Raw genomic sequence first — 14,354 nt, 5'->3', positions numbered from 1 at the left:
CAGATAGAAAGAAATGTCCAAAACTTCAGGAATACCAACCAAGGCTTATCGGGTACACGCAGCACAGAGAACTCTTGGGGGCAGTTCTCTACAGAGGAGAGATGGAGTGAGAATAGGAAGGAGCAAGGCTTCGTGCAGGGAACTCTGATGTATGTGATATCTGAGCAACGCCTGACCAGCTGCCAATTCCCATGGTCCTCTTTTGGTGGCTCTCAAATTCTGTGGCACAGAAGAATCATCTGGGGAAACTGTTTAAATATATGTTCCTGGCCCCCATCCCAAGAGGATCTTGAAAAAGCCTTAAAAATATGCTTTTTTAAAAAACCTAGTGCCTGATATTCCACCAGCCACATTTGGGAAACACTCGATTGCTATTTATTCAATTGGGCAATAAATGAAAAATAATGAGATATCTGAGCCAGACTAGCCATCAGAGAGCGAGAAAATTAGAGCAAATGATCACCAAAGAATCAATTTCAGAATCTACCAAATGAACGACAACCCCAAACCACTAAAAAGTACAATTTAAATGGTAAGTAAAAATGTATTAACTAAGAAGCAAAGCTCTGTGCATGTGAGCGTATGCCTGAAACACACACACACACACACACACACACACACACACACACACACACTATAGAACTATAAAACCATGGGTTTAATAATATTTAAGCAATAGGCAGGCACCATACTAAGAGCTTTATATGCATTAACTCATTTAATTGTCATCACATCCTATGATGTGAAAAAAAAAAAGAATGGCAAACTAATTCCTTCATTCCTTGAAATCATATATTTATTGTTCTGTGTCTTGTATGCATCTACCATGTGCCACGCTGGGCACCTGGGGTTTCAGCAGGGAAGATGAGGAACAAATTCCTTGCCCCTGTGAGTCTTACATTCTAGATGAAGAAGCAGAAAAGAAGCAAACAAACATATCTTTCAGGTAAATATATATTCTAAAGAAACATAAAGCAGAGCAAGGGTGTTGGATGGGAGCCTATTTGAAGTTGGGTTCTCAGCTATGGTGTCATCGGGAGAGGACAAATGTAGCTGTGGGGAGAGTCAAGCAAAAATCTTGGGAAGTGTAGTCTGGACAACGGGGGCACACAAAGGTGGACCTGACCTTGGTGTTTTCAAGAAACGCGGTCAGGCTGGAGCAAAGGGGCAAAAAGAGGAGTAACATTAGAAACCGACTTTGGATACAAATCATTGTCAACACTATTCCACGTCTAAGTCTGACCTCAGTGTACCCAATTCCAGGAAAATGGCCACTCCTGCAAACAGCTGAAAATACACATATTAGTGAAGAGGCATATTATATAATAGTTCACATGTGCATTGCCTCCAATGGATTTGTTTCTGTTTTTTTTTTTTGCGGTACGCTGGCCTCTCACTGCTGTGGCCTCTCCCATTGCGCAGCACAGGCTCCGGACGCGCAGGCTCAGCGGCCATGGCTCACGGGCCCAGCCGCTCCGCGGCATGTGGGATCCTCCCGGACCGGGGCACGAACCCGTGTCCACTGCATCGGCAGGCGGACTCTCAACCACTGCACCGCCAGAGAAGCCCTCCAATGGATTTTTAAACATTAACATGATTCATTTATTTGGGCTCAACTATCAGTTGATTACACTCCAGGTGTTCCTTTCTAAGTCAGTTGAGAATGCATTTTCCGACAGCCATAGTGCTTATGTAGTAGTTTAATTTTCTAGAATGACCCTCAAAGTCCTATTTAGCACCTGTGTACTTAATTACGGTATTAATAGTAGTACATAGCCGGGATGATAGCATTATTTCTGTGAGGAAGTCAATTCTGGGTTCCACTCAGTGGGGTCACTTCACATCTCCCCACTCTCCAGTTTCCATACAGCCCACTCTGGTTCTGCTGCTTTACAGCCTCAGAAGCAGCGGTTAGCAGTGAGGTTTCTAGGGTTCTTGTGGCATCAGAGTGAGTCCTGGGCCATTAAAGAGGGCTCTGATGATCAAAGTGGCAGTAGGGAATCACACAGGCATCCCGGGAAGCAACAGGAGGGGCGAAGATCGCACTTGTCCTCAGCGGTGGAAGGAAATGGGAAGTAAAGGTGATGGGAAAGCAGGCAGCAGAGAAGACGCTAGAATCCCCGGTGATTCCAGCACAATAGGGAGAAGACATCCAGTTAGTAATGCTCTGTTGTCAACACTAGGGGGCACTGTTGTCACTGAAGAGGTGCCCCTCACACGGACTTCAATAACCTTGGAGTTGTATAATGGGGAGGCTCTGTTTTCAGCAGGAAATTGGAGGAAGTGAACTCCTGAATGCGACACCCATGTCTAGGTAAGAGATGGTTATATGTCAGGCATTTGTAAGTCGAAAACGACCTTACAAACTTTTATTCATATGTTATAAAGTTCTCCATACATTAAAAAAGTATAAATTTAATAAACCAGGAGATATAGTAGGATTACATGGCTTCATGCTTTTTCATAGACCAAGTTGTGTGACCTCAACTGATAGCTTCTCTCCAGAAGTGCATTTCGAACGCATCCTTCCGACAGCATTGTGGATGAATGCAGAGAAATCTAAGAATGAATACAGGAAGGATAATTAGGAAGTGACTGAAACAATACAGCTAAGAGATGTTCAGAGCCCGATCTTGTGCAGGAGATTGAGAACACTTAGGCTGTAAAATTGGACAGGCTTGAGAAATCTGACATGAAGGCAAGGAGGAAGAATAGCAAAGGGCACTCACTGGTTCCTGATTGACTAAGCAGGTGCCAGTGAACGCTGATGAAGGAACAGTTTTGGGGGAACAATGGTGAGTTCACTATTAGACACATTGAGTTAGATGCACCCAGGGACTATACGTATGGAAAGATCCAGCAAGCCTGGATCAATGGGGAGTCCAGTGTTGGAGATAGTGATCCAGGTGCCACCGTCCTGCAAGTGACAAGTAAACCAGGAGAATGCAAGAAACTGGTGCTAAGAGCTTATAGAGGACACAGGTCCAGGAAAGAATCTTGCGGATCATCAGCATTTAATGCTCAGAGAGAGGAGAGATCCTGGCAAGAGTTTATATTCTGAAATCAAAATCTTTAACTGGGTTTACAAAGCACCTAAACCAACCTATCTGCTCCCTGGCTACTTAATACTGTTCAATGATGACTGTTAAGAGCACTTACAATGGGCTTCCCTGGGGGCACAGTGGTTGAGAGTCCGCCTGCCGATGCAGGGGACACGGGTTCGTGCCCCGGTCCGGGAGGATCCCACGTGCCGCGGGGCGACTGGGCCCATGAGCCACGGTCGCTGAGCCTGCACGCCTGGAACGTGTGCTCCGCAATGGGAGAGGCCACAACAGTGAGAGGCCTGCGTACCGCAAAAAGAAAAAGAACACTTACAATGAACATAAAATAGGTGGCTTCTTCCTCCTTTAAACTCTTACTGAAATATATCATGTAATAATTTGCAAATAATTTAACACTGATTAAAACAGGATTAAATAAACAGTCTTTGGTGATCTTTTAGAGGAGACTTTTACAGGTTATAAATATGTGCGTTGACTTGAAAATTTTTATTACAGAACAATAAACTTATTTCTGCCAATTTCATATTGTTTTGGTTAGCCCTAATAACATCGTTAAGGTTTTCATATTTTAACATTGTCAATAATGATTATGTCATCATTTTCTAATTGGAAAATACATCTTAGTTTTTTCAGGAAGAAATTAGAAGCAAATATGAAAAATATTAACAATGACTGTGTGATGGTAGTATATTGTTGTTATAATACATATTTAAATTTCAAAAGATTATATAGTTTATAAAACTGTTTATTTTCCATATTTTCCAGCTGCAGCCTGCAGTGAGAACATGATTACAAAGTTCTTTTTATACATGTTGAGTGTGCCAGGATTTAAAATCTGACCTCACGATTTATGATGTAAGTCATTTTTTATGTAAAAGGCTACATTCATAAATAGAAAAGTCATTCTACAGTTTTATTTTCTAGTTTTATATTTTTGACCATAATAAAGAAGTATCAGTATTTCATTAGTGACTGAAGACCTGCCCTCATTTCTGTTTCAACATGTGTGATTCTAGGAGGTTTCAGTAGAGCTATGGTTTTTCAAGTTCTGATTCCTCCCACTCTAACAGCCATTGACACCACCATTACAGGCACCACTGCTGCCAACTGAAACGAAGGCATTGTAGCCAGAGGAAAACCAACCTGTAAGCAGCCATCGCACGCCTGTGCCCCCAGACTAACTGGAGGCCGGCTGATGAGAGGTCCACAGTAACCGTTTTGTCAAGTTCTTCTCAAGGCAGCCTCTAGAGGGCAGAGAAATCACAAGCCCATGAGCAGTTCTGTGCAGCTACCCAGTATTCTGCATCCCTTCTTTAACAATGTTATGTGGTGTGCTTTTAAAATTTCATTTCAAATTGATTTGTTTTCATAATATATTTGACCAAATTTCAAAGTTATGAAAGAATATTCTTGTTCCCCAGAAACAACCAATACTACCCAACATCACCAATTCCTTATGTATCTTTTCAGAGACAGCGGTGGGGGGGTGTGCATCACCCTATCTTCTCCCTTATTTTTATACAAATGGTAGCAGCCATACACCTTATTCCATGTCTTGCTTTTTTCACTTAATATTGCCTTGGGTAAAATTCAATGCAAGGATATAGAGAGTCTTCTTGTTTATGGCTGCAAATTCTAGCTATGGGTGTGCCATAATTTTCCAACTAATAGTTCAGTGAAGGGCATTTAGTTGTTTCTGCAGTACTACTGAGCCTTGGACATGCATAATTTCATTTACACATTGAGTACATCTGTAGCTTAAAAACAGGGAATTGCTCCACACAGTTACGGGGGCTGGCGAGTCTGGTATCTGTAAGATAGGCTAGCAGGCTGGAAACTCAGGCAACAGGTCATGTTGTAGTCTTGAGTCTGAGCTTCGTACAGCAGGCCAGCAGGCTGGGAACTCAGAAAGGATTTTTTTTTTTTTTAATTTATACGGTTAATTCATTCATACCTTCGCTTTGAATTCAGCCAATGAATATTTAATATGTTCCATGCTCTGCACTAGGCATAGGGTACATAATGTAAGCAAACACCATTCTTGAGGTGTTTTCACATGCTTGTGACAAATCTGTCACATTTCTGGCAGCTGCCATATTTTTCCCTGCCGGAACCAAGGAGACAATTGCTTCCTCTCTCTTCATCCTCCCCCAAATTGTTTCCCACTGCCCTGCTCCTGCCTAACAACCTGTTTTGAGTGGCTTAGGTGTATCTGTCCCCCTCCACCCCCAAAACACACACACACACACACACACACACACACACACACACACACACACACACACACACTTTCATAGATGGGCAGAGCTGCTGGCCAGAATCTCTGCCCAGGCTCTTCTGCAAGCAGGAGCACAGTCTGAATAGATCTGAGCTTGCTGTAAGTGCACTTCTTCTCCATCTCTATCTGATACCCAGTGGTCGAGGACCACAGATTTTCCCCTGTGATCTCCATGAGGAGAGACCCAAGTGGGCCTCCTGGGAAGTGTCTGAAATGCTGGGGAAGCTGGAGGTCCACCTTGGGCTCTCTTTTTCCCCTTGGGGAAACCATAGACCAAGGTGGAGGGACCTCTTGGTGCAGTGCTGTGCTGGCCTAAGGGAGGGGCAACAAGCTCCAAGTGAAACTTCTCTTACCCTTCAAATTTGGTCCTTCTCCATCTCTGTGGTCCAGGGTGAGGCTGAAGCCTCACCTCCTGTCTCCACCCCAGGTTCTGGGATTTTCACAATGGTGTCTCGTCTATGGATAGTTGCTAGCTGGTCTTCCTTTGAAGCGGCTGAAGTCAGGAATGACCTACGGTGCCATCTTCATGACGTCACCCTCCAGAATGGATTTCTATTTCACCATCTTGGAGTAGAACTCCTTTTATTCTTTCTCTCTCTCTCTTTTTTTTTTTTTGCTCTTAAGGTCTTCAACTGATTGGATGGGCTGCACCCACATCACTGAGGGTCACCCCCTTTACTCCTTTAAAGTCAACTGATTGTAGATGTTAATCGTGTCTATAAAAGCCTTCACGGCAACATCTAGACTAGTGTTTGATCAGACAAATGGGCACCATAGCCTAGCCAAGTTAACACAAAAAATTTAACCGTCATATCTAGTTACTCTCCACAGAGGCTGTACCGATTTACTCTCTTACCTAGAACGTTTGAGAGGGGCATGCGCAAGGTAACATTAGAGGACAGTTATCAAAGCATTTTGAAAGAGGTTCTTGTTTGCCTCTGTAAACCATCTTATACTATTACACTAGTAATAGCAATAACTCCACTTGAATTATCTCTTACAATGTTTTGGAGGCTGTTCTTACTTTTGCTGGGGAAGGTGGGGAAAATGATATTGAACTGGATTTTTAAAAAATTCTCCTTAAAACTTTAAATTCCCTCTGTAAACAAAGTCTTTCCGAAGAAAATCTCTCTCCCCGCCGAGGACACTGCTTCCTCTGCAGGCTTCTCAAGAAGAGTGCTGAGAATCATCCTTGCTCTTGTTTGTCTCTTCCAGGTCATTTCTTCTCCTCCCCAAAGCACCCACTCTTGAATCTCAAGTCACCAGGCTTTTCAACCACTTCTCTACATTGCTAGTGTTCTCCACCAACTCCCAGATCACATTCCCTCATTTCTTTCTCTCTGTTTGTTTTTTTTTTAGTTCCTGGATCACTGTTATTCTCTTCAACTGTATTTCTGTTCCAATGATTGGCTATTTGAGTATCTACGCAGGTGAAGCTTTCACATTCTGCTCTGGTTGAACTGGATTTTTAAGGGTGAGTAAAGATCTAGGCAAACAAGGTGCGAAAGGGCTAAAATTCAGGTTTTGTGAATAGGGAACTACAGAGTGAGATTCAAATTAAGTTGGGGCAAGATCCCGGCCATATATAATTTTCTTTCTTTCCTCCCTCCCTCCCTCCCTTCCTTTCTTCCTTCCTTCCTTTCAACTGAAGTATAATCGACATACATTATGTTAGTTTGGGGTGTACAACATAACGATTTGACATTTGTATACATTGCAAAATCATTTATTTAGACTCTATGAGTATATGATAAAAGTCATGAATATTTTCATTGTAGGAGTAGCAGGCTAAAATTTGTGTATGTAAAGATAACTTTGATTGTAATGTAGAAGATCAGTTGGAGAGAATTGTTGCTAGGGATTCTACCAGGCTAAAGAGGTGTGTCTCTTGGTGTCATATTATTTCTTAGATGATATTTTTGTTCATTGTGCCACATCCTGGATTTCAGAGGCCAAGGTAAATATATCCTGATTGGCAATGTCACCCCATCACCCAGGCTAGAGTTGTTCTCACTGGTGAAATATCTCCAGGGTACCCAAAAGAAGTTAGGTACTTGGGATACCATAGCCTTATTGGTCCTGTCCTTTAAGCTGAGTAGGACAAGGTGCGGGGATTTTACTTTAAGTTCTCTGAAGATGGATGGGAGTAGAAAAATGTAATTTAGTGGATAAGTGTGTAATTTGGAGTCTGGAACCCAGGAAGTCTGGGTTCGAACCTAAGGTCTGTTTTGCAATTGGCTATGTGATCTACAGCGGCCACTTAATCCCTAAATGCCCTTTCCCTTACATAAAATGTAGCAATGAAAATAAAAATAGTACCTTTGCCACACAGAGTTATCATCCAAAGTACACACAGGGCAGTGCCTAGCACATACTAAATCTTAATAAATGTTAGCTATTGTTGTATTTGTTTATATTACTTTGTAGCAAGCTAACTCTTTGGGAAAAGTCCTTTATTTAGTGTTTCAAACTCCCGTTTGCAAAGCAGGAGTAAAGAAATAACGTTAGTAGGTTAGAGACATATAGAATATAATGTTGCAATTAAATAATCATAAAATCACATTTATACTAGCTTTGTTGCTTTTTAACTTTATCATATGGAGTAAGGGTATTACTTGATAAAATATTTTTTTGTGTCAATATGTGTGTTGTGTGTGTGTGTACCGGATCATCATGTAAAATGTATTTTTACTCTAGCTCACAACAAAAAAAATATACATATATATATATATATATTTTTTTTTTTTTGTGGTGCGTGGGCCTCTCACTGCCGTGGCCTCTCCCATTGCGGAGCACAAGCTCCGGACGCGCAGGCTCAGCGGCCATGGCCCACGGGCCCAGCCGCTCCGCGGCATGTGGTATCCTCCCAGACCGGGGCACGAACCCGCGTTCCCTGCATCGGCAGGCGGACCCTCAACCACTGCACCACCAGGGAAGCCCACAACAAATATATTTCTAACAGTTTGAAAAGAAGCAGTGAGGCTAGAGCCCTGAGGCACTGTCAAGACCTGAGACTCCCAAATGTTGCAATTGTTCTACCCTAGGAAGAGGAAAATTCAAAACACCTAAGCTTCTACCATGTTCCTGTAGGACCTTCCTGGGCTCCTTGGTCCGTAAGAGAATGCAAAGGGGAGATCCTTAGCTTATTTACTCTCTGCCCTTCTAGACACGCCTGGATTCCCAAGATCCAACGGAGGTCCAAGTTGTACTATTAAAACAAAAACAAAAACAGAAGCACAAAATGAAAAAAAAGCCCTATATAATATATCCTTCACTCTAGCCAGTGTTTCCTGGACTGGGGCACGAACCCGTGTCCCCTGCATCGGCAGGCGGACTCTCAACCACTGCGCCACCAGGGAAGCCCCAGAAAGATAAATTTTAAGATGAAAGCACAGCCTGTGAGATCATAAAGTTAAAAAAGTAAGGAAACCAAGGTTAAGAACAGGAAAAAAGAAAAGAAATACAGGACAAGAATTTTTTTTTTGCCATAGTAAGTCAGTGTAATTTATTATTGTAGTTAAAAGCACAGCCTAGGGGCTTCCCTGGTGGCGCAGTGGTTGAGAGTCCACCTGCCGATGCAGGGGACACGGGTTCGAGCCCTGGTCTGGGAAGATCCCACATAAAAGGACAGCCTATCATTTTCTCATAGAACAGAGTACCAGCGAAGTACGGGAAAACAGTTCACAGAGATGATGGCCCTTTAGCCTTTTGTGACTTCAGAACTTAAAAAGACAAAGGCCACCTAGGACTTTTATTTGACATTCAGATGGTTACTTGCTCAACACTAACTGAGTTAGGAGATAGCTAAACATCTCATTCTTATTTACTTATGGCGTTCTCAGAAAGTTCCTATTTGGACGTGGACAGTTCTCAACCTGGCTGCACATCGGAGTTTTATCTAAGAAGCTTTAAAAAATTACCAAATGCCCAGACCAATTAAATCTGGAGGGTAGAGCCCAGAACATTAGTCTTTATGTTTTCTCAGGTGATTCCAACTTGCAGCCAGGCTGCACACCCCTGATGTATCCCTTTCAGAAAGCCGTTGCATGAAAGCCATATCGTATCTAGATAGTACTGTTTATTCTAAATTTCACCAGGAAAATGGACTTTTAGAAGACACAGCTGCGCTTCTTCTAAAGGCGCAGCTTCCTGTTTCAGGAAGTTATCTGGAGCGCTGCTTGAAGAGGACCGAGTCCTAGTCTTGGCAGAGGAGGCAGAGTTTCAGGCTGCGGCAGAAACGAAGAATGTCCAGACGCCCGTGAGCACCAGGATGATGTATGCCGACACCAGCTTTAACCCATAATGAGGATTTATGAAGCTCAGGGCTGACACCAGCAGATGGGGGAGAAGAACTACAAGAAGGGTGTACCACTTTTTCTTCTCACAGGCGTCCAAACGCACAGTGCCCCAGAACACATGCAGCAGTATGATCACCAGTGTCATGAAAGCTGAATTTAGGAAGCACTGGGGAGGGTCTCCATGAATGCCCACGGTGCCCGGCCCCAAAGAGTCAGACAGGGTATTTACAAAGGAAAATACGCCACTCATGATTCCAAAGCCCAAACCAGAAACATAAGCTATTAATCACATAGAGGGTGCCGTCTCCCCTGGGTTTATACTCTTCAAGCCCACACGGGCTTTAAAAGAAAAAGGTTTATAGTATGCAATATGGCACATTTCTTGGATAAGGACTGAGACTAACACTCCAAAGATCAGCAGATATTTCTGTATTGGTCCATCTTCGGACAAGAATTTTTGGTTGGTAAGATTTTGTGTTTGTTTTTTTTTAATTAAAGCATTTTCTAGAGTTGTTTTATTCCTTTCAAACTAACCATTTTAAAACAAAAGCTTTAATTGTGTGTGTGTGTGTGTGTGTGTGTGTGTGTGTGTGTGTACATGAGTGTGAGTGTATAAAACAAAAGAAAGAAAAGACACGGGGGATGAGCGCTACCAGCTCCCTCCTCTGGCTTCTGGCTAAAGTCAGAGTTACTCCTTCCGACAAAGCCCAGACACAAGTGGGGACATCTCACTCTGATTCAGTTTCTGAGGAAACCCCGAAAAGGTGCAACACATTTACAAACCACTGCTCAGATATGGAAGCAAATGTAGGCTTCTCAAATATTCAATCATGAACTTAACGGAAAGTGGGCAGGGGGACACATGCATGTCAGTTCACTGATTTCAATCCTTTTCAATTCAAATAGTATCTTTCAACTCCATCTTCAAATTTCTTCTTCTCTCCCCATCTCCAAGATGGCATCTATGGGGTTGGGTTGGGGGAGATTTAAGGGTTCTCATGGTGACAAGAAATTGAGGGACTTCTTATCCACATAGGAGGGGAGCAGTCCTTCTGAGCCCTCTCTGGTTCCTGCTCTGGGGTGTGGTGTCCTCTGAAGCGTTAGTGACTGGTAATACCTGGCGGTGTTTGGTATTGTGGTGGTGTCCACAGCCAAACTCCACCATTTGCCCATCAGTTTTGAAATGCTTGACATTTCTCTATCCTGGGCCTCAGAAACTCCACTGGTCATCTCAGCGTTTATTTGCGACTTCCTAGGGCACACACTAGTGTCTGGGTGCACTGCACCCTCCACTCAGGCATGGGCAACCGGGCGTGGTATTTCAGGTTCATCTACCTGTTCTCTTCCTGTGATACAACCTCTTCTTGGAGGCTCTCAGATTTCCCAGGTTCTATATGGTGAAGCAAGCAACTAGCTCCAAGTTTCCCTCATATTTGTCTAGATACATCTACTTCTTTGTTCCCTCTGGAATTTGGTCTGGAGCAAGTTGCCAGAACACATACATCTTTTGCTCCCCTTTTCTCCTTTCCCTTTCCACCTTCTCTGGGAATGAAAAGTATAGTCTTTAATCTTCCTTTTCGCATGGCAGGGATCCCCCTTACAGCATAGCCTTGCTTCTCCCTATCCCTGGCTTAATGGTAAAGTGGGCAAAGTCTGAATCTTGATGTACTAACTGAAGCTTAAAGAATTTAGAAAACAATTTCTCTTCCAATAAACCTCATCTTAGTAATCTCTTGCTAGGGACTCAAAAAAAGGTACTTTGGTCATCAAAAGCCCAACATATAGCTCTATCTTCTGGGAAGCCATTGATTATGAGGGTCCACAGGGAGGTTAGAACTGATTTCCCCCATAAGCAGTGCCTCCCCACAGGCAGGAATGGAGAGGAGCAGAGTGGAAGGTCACACCCACCCTCTTGGCCATTCACCTCTATCTAGGAGGATTCTGCCTGTACAGCTGTGTTCTCCTGACTTGGAAGTTAGGGCTGCCTCTCAGTGGTTTTGCAAGGCTGATTCTACAAGCACCACCCTTCCAGCTCTGCGGAGGCCACGGGGTTAGGTACAGTACGATGCTGGTTCCCACAGGGATATATGGAGATGTGAATGTGAGGTAACTTCCGAACAGTTTGAAATAATTCCTTGAGATTTCTGATGTCGGCTAATCATAAGACATTAAGTCAACACAGCATCTTCTCATTACTTCCTTCTTACAAATAGGTCCTGTCTTATTTCCATCTAGGTCAGAGTTTCTCAGTCTCAGCACTATTAACATTTTAGGTCATATGGTTCTTTTCTGTGAGGGGCTGTCCTGTGTGTTGTAAGATATTAAGCAGCATCTCTGGCATCCATCCACTCTTTGCCAATATCAGTTCTTGCCAGTTGTGACGACCAGAAATGTCTGCGGACATTGCTGAATGTGCCCTGGGGAAGCAAAGCAGCCCTGTTGAGAAACACTAATTTAAACCTTGGTCTTATTTTGATGTCGTTGCGATGTTTTAATTGTGTGCTTTTAAAAAATATAGAAATATTTTACTTACTTCTGATTCCTGAAGTAGTAAAACTCATCATAAAATATTTTCCACATAAGTTTTAACATTTTGACAGTTTCATCCATGCATGGCTTTTCCCCCCCATTTGTAGCCATACAAATGTTTAAATAGTTTTCTTTATAAAAATGTCATTTGCCATTCTGTTTTGAATTTTTCTTTTTTATTTAGTAATACTTGTGTTTCTTATTTTTGACTTGTCTGTTCATATCCTTTGACTTTTTTATGTTGAGGTGTTATATTTTTCTTCTTAACTTGTAAAATATATGTGTGTGTGGCTAAAGAATATCAAGTTTTGCTTGTTATGTATGTTTCAAATGTTTCCCAGAATTTAATATGTTTTTCTCATATACAGAAATTTTAATTTTAATATAATCAAATTCATCGATATTTTCCTTATTGTTTTAACTTTTTGGGGGTCATGTTTAGGAAAACCTTTCTGATCCCAAGATTATAAAAATATTCACCTATATTTTCCTCTATCTCCATTTTAGTTTGTTTAAATTTTTTTGATTATTATTTTATTCTCCTTTAAATTTTTCTTCATTTCTGTAAATTTTTTGTCTTCTGCTTCTTCTAGATCATTTTTTATTAAATTAAGGTAATTAACTTATTTATTAAATTATTTTACATCTCTGAGCTTTTGCAGTTTCTGCTTTGTAGTGTTTCTTCATAGAGGCACTTCTCTAAGTTTAAAAATTCATGTTAAATGTTTGCTCACAAATTTCAAGTGCTTCATCGTCATAGTTTTCTGACAAGTGCACTCAGCTATTATTAAGTTTTGTTTTTGTTTTTCACAAATTTTTTCCTGTATTAGCTTTGTGTCAATGCTGTGCCCATCCTTCACCCAATAAAAATGGGCTATTTTAGGGCTTGCCTGGTGGCGCAGTGGTTAAGAATTGCCTGCCAATGCAGGGGACATGCGTTTGAGACCTGGTCCGGGAGGATGCCACATGCCGCGGAGCAACTGAGCCTGTGCGCCACAACTACTGAGCCTGTGCTCTAGAGCCCATAAGCCACAACTACCGAAGCCCGCGCGCCTAGAGCCCGTGCTCCACAACGGGAGAAGCCACTGCAATGAGAAGCCCTTGCACCGCAAGGAAGAGTAGCCTCCGTTTGCTGCAGCTAGAGAAAGCCCGCGCACAGCACCGAAGACCCAACGCAGCCAAAAATAAATAAATAAAATTTATTACAAAACAACAATAAAAAAGGGTTATTTTATGACTCATCAGTAAATGATTTGAGTTTTCCTAGAAGAGAAGTTCCTGGGGGGTAGAGATTGGGCAGAAAGATCAGGCTAGTTGAAGGACTTCTTTGCAGCCTCAGAGAGAGTCCACCTCCTGTAGAGGGGGCCTGTGTGCCCCCATTTGCTGTGCAGCCAGCCCTACCCCCTTTCCTTCTTTGGATGAGACATGGTTCAGGGAGACTCAGCTGCCCCCTTACCTCATCCTCCCCCCTTCTCAACCCATCTCCTCCGCTTGTTGATGCAAACAAGGGACATAGATTTTGCCTCTAAGAGGGGCTCCCCATTTTCAAGAAATGTGTTTTTGCTACGCCCCGTAGCATTCTCCATGCTCTCTTCCCCCACACAGGCATGAGTCCTGGCTGATCTCTGCTGATTTTGGCAGAGCTTACATGTTTTCGAGTCTGCATAGTTCATCGGACTCCTGGTTTTGCTGAAAATGGAGTTTGTGGAATTTTATTCATTCTCCTTTTTGCTTTTATGTGACTTCCACAAAGTGAACAGGGAAAAATCCTAGCTTAGGTAGCCATGTTTATCCTGGAAGTCCTGCTTTTAGTTTCTGGCAATTTTGAAAAGCTGTTATTCAGTCCAGTAGTTGCTAGTACTACTTCCAGATTTTGGAGGATGCAGTATGTCATCTGCAAATAAAGATAATTTTTTTTTTAATCAGAGCTTTTTCTTTGGAGTATAGTTGCTTTACAATGTTGTGTTAGTTTCTGCTGTACTGCAAATAATTTTTGTCACTGCCTCTTCAATGTTTATAGCACTTAATTCTTTACCTTGGTCTGTTTGGCCAAAACATTTTGGAAAATATTGAGCACTATTGGTGATCATTTCCTTCTTTTTCTTATTCCTCACTATAAAAAGAATGCCTTGGGATTTCACCATTAAGTGCATGTTATGTATTAGATGCTTTGTTAGCTTCATGTTT

At 42.3% G+C, this 14,354-nt stretch overlaps 1 pseudogene; it reads right to left on the bottom strand.

Moving 5' to 3' along the window:
• Positions 1-9,502: 9,502 nt before the first annotated feature.
• LOC112408342 (gamma-secretase subunit APH-1B-like) overlaps positions 9,503-14,354 on the bottom strand; it is a 31,208-nt pseudogene continuing 26,356 nt past the window's right edge.

This window comes from Neophocaena asiaeorientalis, unplaced genomic scaffold (genome assembly GCF_003031525.2).
Source record: "Neophocaena asiaeorientalis asiaeorientalis breed wild unplaced genomic scaffold, Neophocaena_asiaeorientalis_V1.1 scaffold126, whole genome shotgun sequence".
NCBI classification, from domain to species: domain Eukaryota; kingdom Metazoa; phylum Chordata; class Mammalia; order Artiodactyla; family Phocoenidae; genus Neophocaena; species Neophocaena asiaeorientalis.
The sequence above is the reverse complement of the archived record's forward strand: the minus strand, read 5'-3'. Positions and strand labels throughout refer to the sequence as shown.